This window comes from Centroberyx gerrardi, chromosome 7 (genome assembly GCF_048128805.1).
Source record: "Centroberyx gerrardi isolate f3 chromosome 7, fCenGer3.hap1.cur.20231027, whole genome shotgun sequence".
In the NCBI taxonomy this organism is placed as follows: domain Eukaryota; kingdom Metazoa; phylum Chordata; class Actinopteri; order Beryciformes; family Berycidae; genus Centroberyx; species Centroberyx gerrardi.
In genome coordinates this window covers 7,814,427-7,829,493 of record NC_136003.1, presented here as the reverse complement: position 1 = coordinate 7,829,493, position 15,067 = coordinate 7,814,427, and positions in this window count along the sequence as shown.

Genomic DNA, 15,067 nt, shown 5'->3' with positions numbered 1-15,067 from the left:
TGTAATTTGTAACAAGATACTTTAGTGGAGTCATTTTGTATTTGTACTCAAAATGCTTTCTGCATGATTCATAAAACATAAAAAAATTCATGTAAATATATCTTAAAATGAAGAACAATACACTTAGACACACTCACACAGTAATTTTGTAAGCCCACACTACTCACAGTATTTCCGTAATCAAGTTCTTCTTCTGTGAAGTCCCCCCCCAGCAAGCCAGCACATGCTTCCTGCCTCAACCAGTGCAGTGGACTGTCCGTCAAGGTAAACATTTTATCTGAACTGCAATAACTATATAAAATATATCTTACTTTTTAGAATGTATACATGTTGAACGCCATAGGTAAAGGCTAAAGATAAAAACAATCGATACATGTGGCCCGGTGGCTAAAGAAGTGAGTGAGCCAGCAAGCTAGCTAGCTACAGAGGGCACAGATGTGCTGTGGTTTCTGAGTATTCTCTCTATGGTGTGATTTGCCCGGGCCTTTATTTACCTCAACTGCAGAGGGTACCAGGCCTTTATTGGAAGCAGACTTATATTAGAGACAGGCCTTTATTTCCAATTCCCTCTGTTTGATAAGTATATTTGCTCATATTTTAGTACGAAGCCTCCTTGTTTTCTGATCTGCTTTTTTAGCCCATTTGTTTTTTTGTTACTGCAATGCATTACCGATACTTACGGTAATTGACGACGGCATGCTGCCATCTTGTGGCACTTGTACGTTACTACAAACTACAGTTACATTATATAACAGGCAGCAGGAGTTTACCGGTATCCACCGTTGTTTGCATGTAAGCTGAAGCTAACTGAAGCTAAAGTGGAATCTATGCAATTATATCATATCGCCGTTTATTTCGATGCATATGCGCGAGCTCAGTCCACCTGACAGCCCTCTGTTCTGTCGGCAGAGAGAGAGACACAGACAAGCATGGAGGTTTCGGTGCGCCGAGGGCTTACTGCCGACGCTTCCCGGAGTTTCCCGGGGGCACGGTTCTGGCCAGTGCCGATAGCTGGGCGTCGATTTGTTTGCGGTGATCCGGCCGAGATTTCGGTGGGGGTCCTGACGCCGATACGTCACCGGGTGTCCGCCGAACGGTGAAGCCCAGGTCTTCATGATCCTTGACAGCATGCCGGAGGGCATAGTCAAGGACGAAGACAAAGGGGGCAAGAGTGTCACCTTGCAGGAGCACCTCGAAGACCTCTGTCTCACCATCTGGGGAGACTACTCGTTGGTGTAGGTGGCCTCGATGGCTCCTAGGAGACGAGGGGGGATTCCATAGGACTTCAGGATTTTCAGCATTTTCCCCCGGTGTATGGAGTCAAATGCCTTCTTGCTAATCACTGATCATATCTATAGTTTAGCAGAGTCATGACAACCAGCCCGCGACTTAATGGCTCCATGGATGAAAGATCCATATCAATTCTGCCACAATAGCGATAATAGAAACAGTATAGAAAGTAATGGAAAAAACAAATGAAATGTATTCCATCCACCCCTTATGCAAATTCTCCTTCACACTTTTGTTGTTGCTGGGAGAAACATTCAGACGGGCATAAACGACCTCCGCACACAGAGCAAAATCCAAGCCCATCATGTTAATGAGGAGCGTCTGCAGCAGTCTGCGTATGTCAGCCCTGAGGTTGGTGGTAACCTTGCTTCTGGAGCACTTCAGGTCGGTCCTCAGCATCTTGAGAGTGTCCTGCTGCTGCAGGTGGTCGGACACGCATTTCAGCGTTAGCAATGCTGTGATTTCCGAGGGCTGCAGGCGGCACTTGGCCATCTTCTCCAGGGCAGGTCCCACCTGCTTTTTGCCTGGCCACCATGTGGAACAGGGCCGACGGGCAGTCCACCTCCTTAATCAGAGAAGTGACCAGTTTCAAGACCGCATCGTAAACGGTCAGGTTCTCCGTACCGTCCACCGCTGAGCGCAGGCCGGCCACTATGTCACAGTCATTGTGTCCATGCTTGGGCCATTCTGACTATGGTTGGAGTGGACAGGCTGTATTTCTCCTTCACAAGATGCATTATATGTGCAATGTCTTGTATCTTGTGGTCTGGGATGCTCTTGTCAATCGCATTTAAAATACCCTCCACAAGGTCCGTGCTTATCACACTCATCACCTCCTTGATGGTAGAAGAGGAAGCGGAGGAGGAAGGAGGCTCATCAAACCATCCTTGTGTCCTCATCTCCTTCATGCTGTAGCTTTCACTGGAATCCAAGCCCCGCAAGGAATCATTCACCTGGCTGGACACGGCGGACGTGATGGCGGCAATAACCTTCTTTCTGTAGCGCTTCAAGTCGGTCAGCATCTTGAGAGCGTCCTGGTTCTGCAGCTGGTCAGACACGGATTTCAGCATTTGCAATATTTTGATGTTCGTGAGGGCATCTCCAGGGCAGGTCCCACCTGCTTTTCACCTGAGATGTCCATCAGAACGCTGTCGTGGAACCCTTCAAGAACCACTCAGTGGACTGCTGTTGATTATGCTTTATTTACGTGCACGGGAGAAGACCATTGCCGTGGCAATCAAATGAATCTCTCTCACCGAACACTAGACACCAATCAGTATTTATACTTGCTCGGGGGGTGGAGCTTATAGAGGAAGTAGAATCTTACATACAACCAGCCTGCAGTGACACCTACAGGTCTGGCGGTGCACAGCATATATATACACAATTCTTCCACAACGCCCAACACCAGGTATATGGCCACCATGCCTAACAGGACTGACGAGCAGTAGAACAAAGTCACCTTCTCAAACAGAGCAGTGACCAGTTTCATGACCACATCATAAACGGTCAGGTTCTCCGTAAGGTCCATCCTTCCGCCCTCCCTGTCACTGTCATTGCTGTCTGTGGAAGAAGCTGGGGCGACTCTGATGATGTTCGAAGTGGACAGGTGGTGGCTCTCCATCACAATGTGCATCACATTGTCTGGTATGCTCTGGCCACACAGAATTCTGTCCCATACTTTATTTACAACATCCTCCAGAAGCCGCATGCTGTCCAAGCTCATCCTCTCCTTGATGGTACCAGAGGCAGAGGAGGACTGAGGGTAAGAGGAAGAAGAGGGAGCGGAGTAGGAAGGAGGCTCATTGACCCGTTCTTCTCTTCTCTTCCTCCATCTCCTTCATGTGGATGGAGGTGGACCTCTGAAAAAGAGTTACAGACACAGAGTTAGTAAACATTCTGAATTGAATCACGAAAGTTCATATACAATGCGTGTACCTTCGTATCAATCGTTTTACTCATTTAAGTGCAATAAATAAAAAAGCGATTTTACTGCTTTTTGCATTTGAGTTGACACCACAGAAAAGGAAAGAGCAATGTGCATTTTTCCTTTTTGCTTTAGTTTGTCAATACAGAAAAGGAGTAAAGTGTTGCGGAGGAGTGGACAGGACCAATGTGACTTCCAGACAGGACGGAGCTCCATTTCAGAGTAAAAGCCTTAGTGTTTGTCCGTTTGAACCAAGTTGTTAATCTGTAATTAACATCTTTCTTCCTGTCTGAACAGAGCATGACAGAGACGAGGGAGGCAGTTAAATCTGTCGGCCCATAGGTTTGAATAAGTAACGTTAAAGCTATGCTGTTAAGTGTTTTTTTAAGCTTCATGGCTTGCTTTTCAACGTAAATGTAAAATGTAGCCTACTTGCGAGACCACGGTTAAATCAGAATAAAGTTGGTTTTTTTTCATGTATTTATTTTTATTTTTTTAAATTTCTCCAGTGCTCTGAAAACAATTCAGCCACGTAACTGGCTCATAATCATGTGCACTTGGACGTGTCCCCTCCAGTTTATTAAGTGGATTATTAGTTATCTTACCACAGTATGTCAGACTGAATCAATTCAGTTCAGATGTGTATTTACTGACATAGAGCCTCAACAAACAGTTATATTCCCATTCATTCACTTTTTACACTTCTGATTAACAGGAACAGGCTGAAGTTTTCTAATGCTGCTGCCCAGTCAGCTGTAACTGCTGAGAGAGACTCAGCGGACCAGAAAGCAACCGTTTTTTTGTTGAATGGTTGATTTATTTTGCATTATTATTTTAAGGTGTCCCCTCTATTTTAGGATAGGGATACCACATAAATAACAAATACTTTTTTTTTTTTTACAAATAACAAAATGATAGTCCAACCACACAAAGCCAAGTTACTGGCTCAGTGTTTTAACTGGCAGATCTCTGCAAATAAAGATTATAACATTCTGTAACAGATAAACAAGAGTAAAACAAAATATACCTAGTCCTATATGTTACTGTTTAAACAGCTTGGTGTTCTGGTTTCTCCTGTTGACCTTGACTTGCTGAGTTGTGGTTTCCACTCAGTTACTTGTCATCCTCCAGAAAAGTGAAAATAAGATAGGCTAAATATAATTTTTACAGACCCTGCCATCAATACAATGAAATTAATCTTCAATGTCCTACAAACGAAGACATCACTGATCATGGAGCGTCAATGTAATTTATTCAGTGTTGGTTAAAAATGATGTGAATCAAAGCCATCATTGTCTAACCCAGTGGTTCCCAAACTTTTTCTGTCAGGCCCCCCTTTTATGATAGGAACATTTTTATCTGTCGTGGTCGCGTTGTCAGCTGCGTTCACATTGCAGAGCAGTTTCTGCCTGACATCTGCGCTCAGTTTGTTGCCAGGCAACCAAAGAAGCACTGGACTGTAAGGTTGCATTCCGCGCGGAACTTATCCGCTCAAGTTGAACTATTTTCAACTCTTTGCGTGACCATCTGCGGCGGAAAAATCCGCGATCTGCCGTGGAGACGGCGGTGAGTGCGGAATCCGCTCCCTTCCATAGGAAGTAATGGCATTTTGAGCGGAAAATTATGTCGCGCCCCCCCCCCCCCCTGTAGTTCCTCTGTTCCCCCCCTAAGGGGCGCGCCCCCCAGTTTGGGAACCTCTGGTCTAACCTATTCCAGTTTGTTGTGCTTGGCACGCTCCTTGATGTCTGGTCTTAATATAACTACCACTAGCTTGTTACCTGTCTAGGATAACAATAGCTAGAGCTACTTTATGTTAGAAAGCAAGCTGTGAAGCTTAAAAAACGTTATAACATAGCTTATTCAAACCGGTCAGACAAAAAAGTTAAGACCGGTAAATGTAAGGCTTTTACTCTGAAATGGAGCTCCGTCCTGTCCGGAAGTCACAGCTGTCCTGTTCACGCCTCTGCAGTGCTTACTTCTCTTCTGGACTGACTAACTAAAAGCAAAAAGTGAAAAAATGCACATCGCTCTTTCCTTTTCTGTGGTGTCAACTCAAATGCAAAAATGAGTAAAACGATTGATACGAAGGTACACACATTTAATGCCACCCCCTCACCCCTCACTGCCCCTCATCTCTCATCCTGTTGTCTGACATCATCCATCTTATAGGAGGGAAGGGATGGAGGGAACAGGACGCCGTTCTGCCAACACTTCACTTTAAAACTTTAAAGAACACATTTGCTCCCTAATCACTCTCTCTGCTCCCTCTGCTCCACCTGTGCTTTTTCTCTCTGGTTTCTCTGCACCGTTTTTTTCCTCTTCCTCACCCTTTTTTTTTCATAACCTCTATCTCCTCCGCTGTCAGCTCTAATTAGGCCCCTGTGTGTGTGTGTGTGTGTGTGTGTGTGTTTTAAGTGGTCTTGGGAGGCCCATCGTTCTGCTATGCTTCTCCACTGGGTCCTGTTGGTCGACAGGAGACACACACACACTCACACACAGACAATTGCTGATGCTGGAAACAGACCGTCAATGTGGGTCTAATGACTCCCTTTACAGTTACTCTCCCACTCCTTCCTACACAGCATAATATCAAACTGTCCCTCACCAACAGCACAAGTACGGAGGAGCAGCCCTTCCTTGGAACCTGTAAACCTAAATGTTTCCAAATACTGCCATCTATGCATGTATATTATTTTGAAAGGGAACAAGGAATACACCAAGTTTTTGGGAGATTGGCCTGTTGGTCAACTTAGCTGTTAAGTGATGAGAACAGAGACACCAAAATCATACATGTGTCCCCGGTAGATCATTCACTCCAGCGCTCCATGCTAACATTTTAGCATACGCTATGTTGAGTGATAGTAGGCGACTAGCATTATCCATTATCCATTATCCAAGTAAGAAGACTTACCTTTTAGTAATAAGAAGTTTTTAGTTTTTATTATATGGCCTATATATTCCTAAATTTAAAAAAAAAAAGTGAAATGTTATTAATTCAATATAGCTGATGCAAGCTGTGGTTTATTATTGGAACTATTTCAAGTGGAATTGAATTATGTCATATGTACTGTATAAATAAGAATGTCATTTCATTAAAAATACTGTATATGCATCATATATGTATTGTATGTATGTATATATTTGTATATATTGCACACAAATTCAGACACACATGCACATAGACTACCTGTCATTAGTGTTAAAGTTAAAATGAAACCGCATTCTGAGAGCATCCTGCTTCCTTAATGTGATGTATTTCCTGTTGAAACAGGATGTTGGGGGCGGGACATAACGCAGGGAGGGATCATTCAAAAGTGTAAACCAATGGGAGATCAGTTAGGGAGAGAAAGATTTGATGGGAATGGCGGAGGGGCGGGACAGTTCAAAATTTTTACCACTAAAGATTTTCCATTTTCCAGGAAGTAAAAGTAATGAGATTTTAAATTTTATTTATTTATTTATTTTTTCGTATAGGTGTATGGTCTGATAGAATGAGCTAAAACCGCATTTTTCATTTCAGCATCATATACAGTACATCCCAGTGTGACTTATAGTGGCTTATGTGTCAGCCTGTATAGGAAAGTCTATGTGAAGTCCACATTTATACCGACACTGTCAGGATAATGTATAGTGCACCGTGTTAGAGTGTGTGTGTGTGTGGTAGAGAGAGACACTTTAAGAATACCGGTTAAGTACCATCTGGCCAACTATAGCCTGCACACACAGGAGACATGTGACCTCTCAAACACTCGCTGCGTTGGCTCTGGACGCCCCGCTGAACCACTTAACCAAACAACATCCCCGAGCACGGTTCCTCCTCTTCTTTCACTGTCACCCATCTCTCTCTTCACGCTCTCTCCGTCCTTCCTCTCTGAAGCATGCCAAAGAGGGGGTAGTACTGAAAATGATGACGGATGTAAGGGTGGGTGAATAATTTAAGATCGTACAACCACACATGCTGAGAATAAGCGAGCACTCACATGATACACAGACATTTTTGAAAACTGGTACATACTCAAGACAAGCGCGCATACATTATCAAGCATGTACAAAACCACATACTGTACATGTACACATGGATCTATAATGTGTAACTGCAACTCAGCTCCTGTGAGCATAGGAGAGTTTTAAAGGAAAAATCCAACCTCTACTCTTCCAACTATATATCAGCAATTTATCATGTTCACTGCAGCGATTAAGTGTTGTAATTTACTTATTTGGTGTATCCACTTTCCTTCAACCTGCCTCGTCTACTTCTACTTCAGTGATTTACTACATTTCCCAGAATGCCTTTCAACAACCCCCAACGAACATGCCTGAAAGTGTTCAATTCAGCTGTGGGTTATGTGTGCAGGTGGAGAGGGTGACTGACAGCGATAGTAAAAGCAAGAGAGCGAGTTTCTCCAGTCGAGAAAAAGTGACTCGCACCCCTTACTCAAAACGCAACATGACTACATTCTGATCTATTGAGGCTGCTGTCGGTGGAGAAATTGGTATCTCTTCTTCTTCCACGATGGATTTCTCCCTATATGATCGTTGAATGCTGGTGCAAAATAGTGAGTCTAGACAGAAGCCCTCGCTCTTTGATTCTGAGGAACTGACGCCAAAACCGGATGGTTTTGGTGTCAGTTCCTCAGGATCAAAGTGCCTCTGGTTTTAGGTTGGTGTTAATCTCACAAACCTACAGTCTGTTGCCACTGGTGACATGTGACAAGTACTTTAAGTTACATTTATTTAAAGTACTTTAATTTACTGACGTGTCTGCAGACACAGCAATGCAAATTACAGTACATTTATTGCTCTTTGTAAATAAAACTGATTCTGAAAACTATAGCTCATTGACTGCATTTACATGTACACAATCTGTATAAACAAATAAATTACTGGTTATAGTCAGTATTTAAGTTGTTTACATGCATCTTCATATCCCATTTATACTGTATAAGCTGTTTACTGTATGAGCCTCTTCATACCCTGCTCATGCATATCCCTGTTCACACAAATAAGCTGGATATTTTAAATACTAAAACAGAAACTGAGCTTATACAGACCGCAAAACCCAACAGTAAACAAGATAAGGTGTACATGATAGTTGGGATAAGAGCAGGGTTATTATCTGGGGTTATAAATTGGATGTGATGTCAACATGCCCCCCAATTAATAAACTAAATACTCGAGTCCCCTGACAAATTCCAAATTAGGCAGCAGACAACAGTAACGGTCTGTGTGATACTGATGTGGAGGTGCAGGTGCAGGGCTGTTAACAGCGGCTATGATAATGCATCAGACGTGTGTGTGTGTGTGTGTGTGTGTGTGTGTGTGTGTGTGTGAGCATTAGGCCGCCACAGCAGAGGCGTCAGGGGAGTAGACAAAAACACACACACAAATCTGTCTGTAATGTTAATGTTGCATAGGAGGGGTACAACAGAAGTCTTCATTAGCACACCACAGATTATGTAGCCACACACACACACACACACACATACTGACTGTGGCGTGTGGCAAGGTGGCGCCAGTGTGTACGGCGAGCCGTCTGTCGCGTCTGCTCGGCCTATTGTTTGCTGCTGCTTTGTTTTTCTGTGTATGTTGTCGAGATGCCTCTGCTTTACTCGTTTAGGTTCGCCAAGCACTTCTTAACATCTGGATATATCAGATATACCTGCATGCCTGCGCCGCCTACCTTACGCCTTTCCCCGTAAGAAACGTTTTAGAAGACAGGGAAAGCGGGGAGGGGTACTGGTGAGATTTAAAGCTTACCTGACATCCTCTTGTGTGTCTGATCCTCGTCTCTTTTGCGGTGGATGTTACTATTCTCCTGTTGTCCGGCGCTCACTGGCCGACGGAGCCTCCTGATGCTAGATCGCTAGCAAACAAGACTTTCTTGCTTAACGACTTCTTCACCTCTCGCGAGTTGGATTTTATGTTTCTGACGGAAACCTGGCTTCATGCTGGTGAATTTACCCTTTTTCTGAACTTCTTCCTCCTGAATGTGCATTTTTCAGCTCCCCTCGGACCACCGGCATGGGTGGAGGGCTAGTGTCTGTATTCAAATCCACCTTCCACTGTCGGCAGACTCCATCTGACACCTACTTCAGCTTTGAGCTGTAGCTATTTGAGGTAAACTTTCCTTTACCCATGCTGTGCGCGGTGGTGTACCGTCCACAAAGTTCAATAAGGATTTTATACAGGATTTTGCAGACTTCTTGGTGGGGGTTATGTTAAAATATGATCGTTTTTTAATTGTTGGTGATTTTAATATACATATATACAATATACAACCAGACCTCTGGTCAAAGACTTTTTGAATCTTATTGACTCTCTTAATCTCACTCAGTCGGTGACTGGCCCGACACATGAAAAGGGACACACACTGGACCTTGTGCTGTCTTATGGTTTATGTATCACTGAAATTTGCGACATGTATATTAGGGATGCACCGATCCGACTTTTTCAGTCCAGATACCGATACCGATAACTGGGCTTTGGGTATCGGCCGATACCGAGTACCGATCCAATACCAGTGTTTAATTAATAAACTGTAGGCTATGCCTCACTGTGTGGAAGAGACTGGGATCATTCTTTTATGTGTAAAGCAACATCAGGCTTGACTTTAACATTGCTTTCCTAACTAACTAATTTGTAAAACAAAATGTAACAAATAAATACATAGATATAAATGTACTCAATTGTTATTAAAATAATAAATAATCGTGCTCCAGCAACTTGGTAAAACATCTTCAAAATTAACAGGAATTACAATTCAAGTGTAAACCTTTTAAATGCAGCAACAAATTGGTCAGGAATTAAAATTCCAGTATAAAACAATACAACTGCATCAAATGAGAACAAAATGTAAACATTAAATCACAATTAAGTCACAAACTAGTGCAAACAAACTTGATAAATTAAATCACAATTCACACAAGTAGTATAAACAAGTAACTTGGTAAAAACAAAACATTCAAAATATGCAGAATAAGCCTAAATTACTGAAATAACTCTGGCTTAACTGGTAATCTTGCTTTATGAAACAGCCCTCAGAAAAAAAATCAAGGTATGTTAGTCTGACTATGTGTCGGCCGAATGGAGCAGCAGTACCTGACGAACACGGAAAACACTTTAAATCGTGTTGTGGCAGGAAACAACGTTGACCTACAGCCGAGTCCCCGTAAACCTTGGATTTATGAATGGAGTCTGGCTGGACGCGCCGATTGTATAATTGGTGGAAAACTACTTTACCTCGCAGGTTAAATGGCAGCCTGCTCGGCCGCGCGGTACCCGGGAGAGTTTAAACATATAACCGAGACAAAGTATTCATGCAGGTGTGTTTTTAACTACCGAGCATCAGCACCGACCCCCGGTCAGCTCACCCCGACCCCGGCTCTGTTATGAGGGTTGGGCGCCAGGTTAGCTTGTTAGCCTGGATGCTAGCTGCGGGAGGCTCGCGCCCCATGAGCGAGAATTCAGTGCGCGAGACGCTGCGCGCGGCAGGCGGGATCCTCCGGAGCTGCTGGACCTAGTTTAATACATCCATGTGCTGGACCGGAGGAGCCACCGGACGGACCGAAGGCAAATGGCCGGGTCTACCGGCGCGCTGCTGACGCATGACGTAGTATGCGCACGTAGACATAAACATAGAATTGATTTCAATAGATCGGCCCCATTGTCACCGATACCCGATCCAGCTATTTGAATCAGTATCGGACCGATATCCGATATCAGTATCGGATCGGTGCATCCCTAATGTATATCAGATCATCTGCCTGTTTTATTTACTGCTACAGTCCCTTGTTCTAGGGTTACAACTTGTGCTCCTGCATGCCGCCTGCGTGCGATTAACCCTCTAACTATGTCGCAGTTCTCTATTGTTTTTAAAGACTCTATGCTTTATACCCTGGATGGCTGTTGTGATCTCAGTGCTGAGGAGCTTACCACCCTTTTTGACTCCACTTGCACTGATATTTTGGACTCTGTTGTTCCATTTAGGACTAAACGCACTAAACCACTTTCAGAGCCGTGGCTGAATGATACTACCCGCGCTCTCAGACGTGCATGTAGACGAGCTGAGAGAAAGTGGATGAAGGATAAGCTCCAAGTCTCCTTAGGAATTTTACGGGACTGCTTATCAAAATACCAGAGAGCCGTTAAAACTGCTAAGACAGAGTTTATATCTAACCTTGTCTCCAATAACAGTCATAGGCCTCAGGTTCTTTTCAATGCTTTCAACTCTCTTATAAATCCTTGTGATACAGCCCATATTGTGCCAACACCTACATTATGTGATAACTTTCTTAAATTCTTTATCGACAAGATTTCTGCTCTTAGGTCTTCACCCACTTCCTTTGCCTTAGACCCTTCTGTTCCTCCTATGTGCCCTGTTGTCTTCGATCAGTTTGAGCCTGTATCATTCTCCTTATTATCAGAGGTAGTTCATCATCTGCGGCCTACAAATCGCCCCCTATAGTATTCCCTCTCGTCTACTAAAAGAAGTTTTTAATACTGTTGGGTCAAGTATTCTTGTTTTGATAAATACCTCTCTTATTTCAGGGTGTGTTCCAGCTGCTTTTAAACATGCTGTAGTGCAGCCTCTTATCAAAAAGAAAAATCTGGACCCTTCTGTTCTCTCTAACTTCAGGACAATTTCTAAGCTACCTTTTCTGTCTAAAGTTTTGGAGAGAGTAGTCTTTATTCAATTGCAAACATTTTTAGATAACCATGGCATTTATGAAAAGTTTCAGTCTGGTTTTAAACCACGCCATAGTACTGAAACAGCTCTTTTAAGAGTTTTTAATGATCTTCTCTTAACTGTTGATTCAGGGAACTCTGCTATTCTGGTGCTTTTAGATCTGACTGCTGCCTTTGACACTGTGGATCATAAGATCCTTTTATCACGTCTTGAACAGTGCGTAGGCATCAAAGGTACTGCCCTCAAATGGTTTCAGTCCTACCTGACAGGAGTTTCTCGGTTCACCTAGGCGAATATTCTTCGACTGCGGCCCCACTTACTTGTGGGGTCCCTCAAGGCTCCATTTTGGGCCCTATCCTGTTTTCATTGTATATGCTGCCCTTGGGGTCCATTTTTAAGAAACATAATATTTCTTTTCATTGTTTTGCTGATGATATACAAATCTATCTGCCTATAAAAACAAAAAGTAAAGATTCAATGCAGCCTTTGCTGAACTATCAAAACTTGGATGAAATTAATGAATTAATGAAAATAAGACTGAGATCGTTATGTTTGGACGACCTGAACTATTGGATGACTCTGTTGGTACTCTTGGCCCTTTAGCTTCTTACAATCGATCTTTTGTTAAGAATCTTGGTGTGATTTTTGACAGCTCCTTCAAATTTGATAAGCAGATTAGTTCAGTTGTCAAAACTAGCTTTTTTCAGTTAAGACTTTTAGCCAAGGTAAAGGCCTATCTCTCTCCCAAGGATTTCGAGAGAGTTATTCATGCTTTTATTACCTCTCGGATAGACTATTGTAATTCTTTGTATGTGGGTGTAGATCAGTCGTCTCTTTGTCGTCTGCAGTTAGTACAAAATGCAGCCGCTCGTCTTCTAACTGGAAAAAGAAAGCGTGATCACATAACACCAGCATTGGCCTCCCTCCACTGGCTTCCTGTCCGTTTCAGGATTGATTTTAAGATTTTATTGCTTGTTTTTAAGGTTTTAAATGGGCTGGCGCCACCTTATCTAATAGAACTCTTGCATCATCATACTCCAGTTAGAGCACTGAGGTCGACCAACCAGATGCTCTTGGATGTTCCGAGATCTAGGCACAAAAACAGAGGCAACCGAGCCTTTGCGGTGGCTGCCCCTAATCTCTGGAACAGCTTACCTATTCATATAAGAACTGCTCAGACCCTAGAAACCTTTAAGTCTCTGCTTAAGACCCACCTCTTCTCGTTGGCTTTTAATTCGAGTTGAGCTTGACACCTTGACCTCATCTTCTATTGTGCCGCAATTCTTTTATTATTATGATTACTCTTTTATCAGCTCGCCCAGACTTTCTGGCTGCGGTGGAGGACTTGCTGCGGTTTTCAGGAGCCGGTTTTGGTGAGCACTGGGTCGTTCTCTGCTTTTGAACTTCAAATGATTAAAGTTGGACGTACTAATCCTTTTTACTGTATTTTAATCTACCGTCCACCTGGCCCGAACAGATCATTTTTAACTGAATTTACTGACTTTTTGTCCTCTGTCCTTAAGCTATCCAGGTTTATCATTGTCGGTGATTTTAACATTCATGTTGATGATGTTTCTGACAGTTTTGCCTCTAGTTTTATTAATATCACAGAGTCTTTTAATCTCACTCAACATGTATCAGGCCCTACACACAACAGAGGGCATACTCTGGACCTTGTTTTTACTCTTGGTTTGAATATTGATTCATTATTCTCCGAGGATCTTTTTATTACTGACCACAACTGTATTTTATTTGATGTTTAATCTAGATGTCTTACCCTGCCGGCGTATCATTAGCTCTCGCATCCTTAACCACCTTTCTGCTGCAAAGTTTTCTGCCACATTCCATTTTAACTCTGTTATGCACAGTGATGTTGACTACTTGGTGCAATCTTTTAATGAACACTGCCTTTCAGCACTGGATAAAGTGGCCCCTATTAAAACTAGATCGGCTCCTTTGATCAAGTCCTCCCCATGGATAAATGACAATATTCGCTCTCTAAAGAGAGACTGTAGGAGAGTCGAACGCCTATGGAAATCCACTCGACTGCACGCCCACTATCTTTATTTAAAAAAACATTTAATGTCTTTCAATAATGTGGTAAAGGATGCCAGAGCTACCTATTTCTCTAATCGGCAAAATCCCAAAGTTTTATTTGATACTATTAGTAATATTGTTACTCCTGCATCACCTGCTGTTCCGATTTTTTCAAGTGAGGAATGTAACAAATTTCTTTATTTTTTTGTGGGCAAGATTAATGACATCAGATCGAACATTTTCCCCTCACCTTCCCCCCCTATCTCGTGCTCCTCTCGGCCTACAATCCTGGAGAGTTTTTCTCCAATAACACTCCAAGATCTTACTAACTTGGTTAACCATATGAAAACTTCCTCTTGCCCCCTTGACATCTTACCAACATCTCTGTTTAAAAATGTCATTGGCTCTATTGGTCCTGCTGTGCTCTCCATAATCAACAACTCTCTGTTATCTGGTCGTATCCCTGCTCAATTCAAACAAGCTGTTATTCAACCACTTCTCAAAAAATCAAACCTTGATCCTTCTCTACCCCAAAATTATAGGCCCATCTCTAAGTTGCCTTTTGTAGCCAAATTTTTTAGAAAAAGTGTTTGCTAAGCAGCTCACAACTGCAATAGATGAGCATAATATCTTTGATAAGTTTCAGTCTGGCTTCCGCCGGTTGCACTCAACAGAAACAGCTCTTCTCAGAGTCTCGAATGACATCTTGATGCATGGTGACGCAGGAGAATGTTCGGTGTTGGTGCTGTTGGATCTTAGTGCAGGTTTTGATACTGTGGACCACCGTATCTTGGTTGAGAGACTTGGGCAGTGGGTGGGTATCTCTGGGTCAGCCCTGCACTGGTTCTCCTCCTACCTCTCTGATAGGAGTTTCGCAGTTTCTGTTGGCAGCTTCGCATCCTCATCTGAAACTCTGTGGTGTGCCCCAAGGTTCAGTCCTTGGTCCTATTCTGCCTTGTATATGCTTCCCCTTGGACAGATAATAAGGCACTTTAAAGGTATCTCCTATCACTGCTATGCTGATGATATTCAATTATATGTCTCATTTAAACCTCGAAACATAGCTAAATTGTCAGTTTTAAATAACTGCCTAAACGCTATAAAAAACTGGATGGCAGATAATTTCT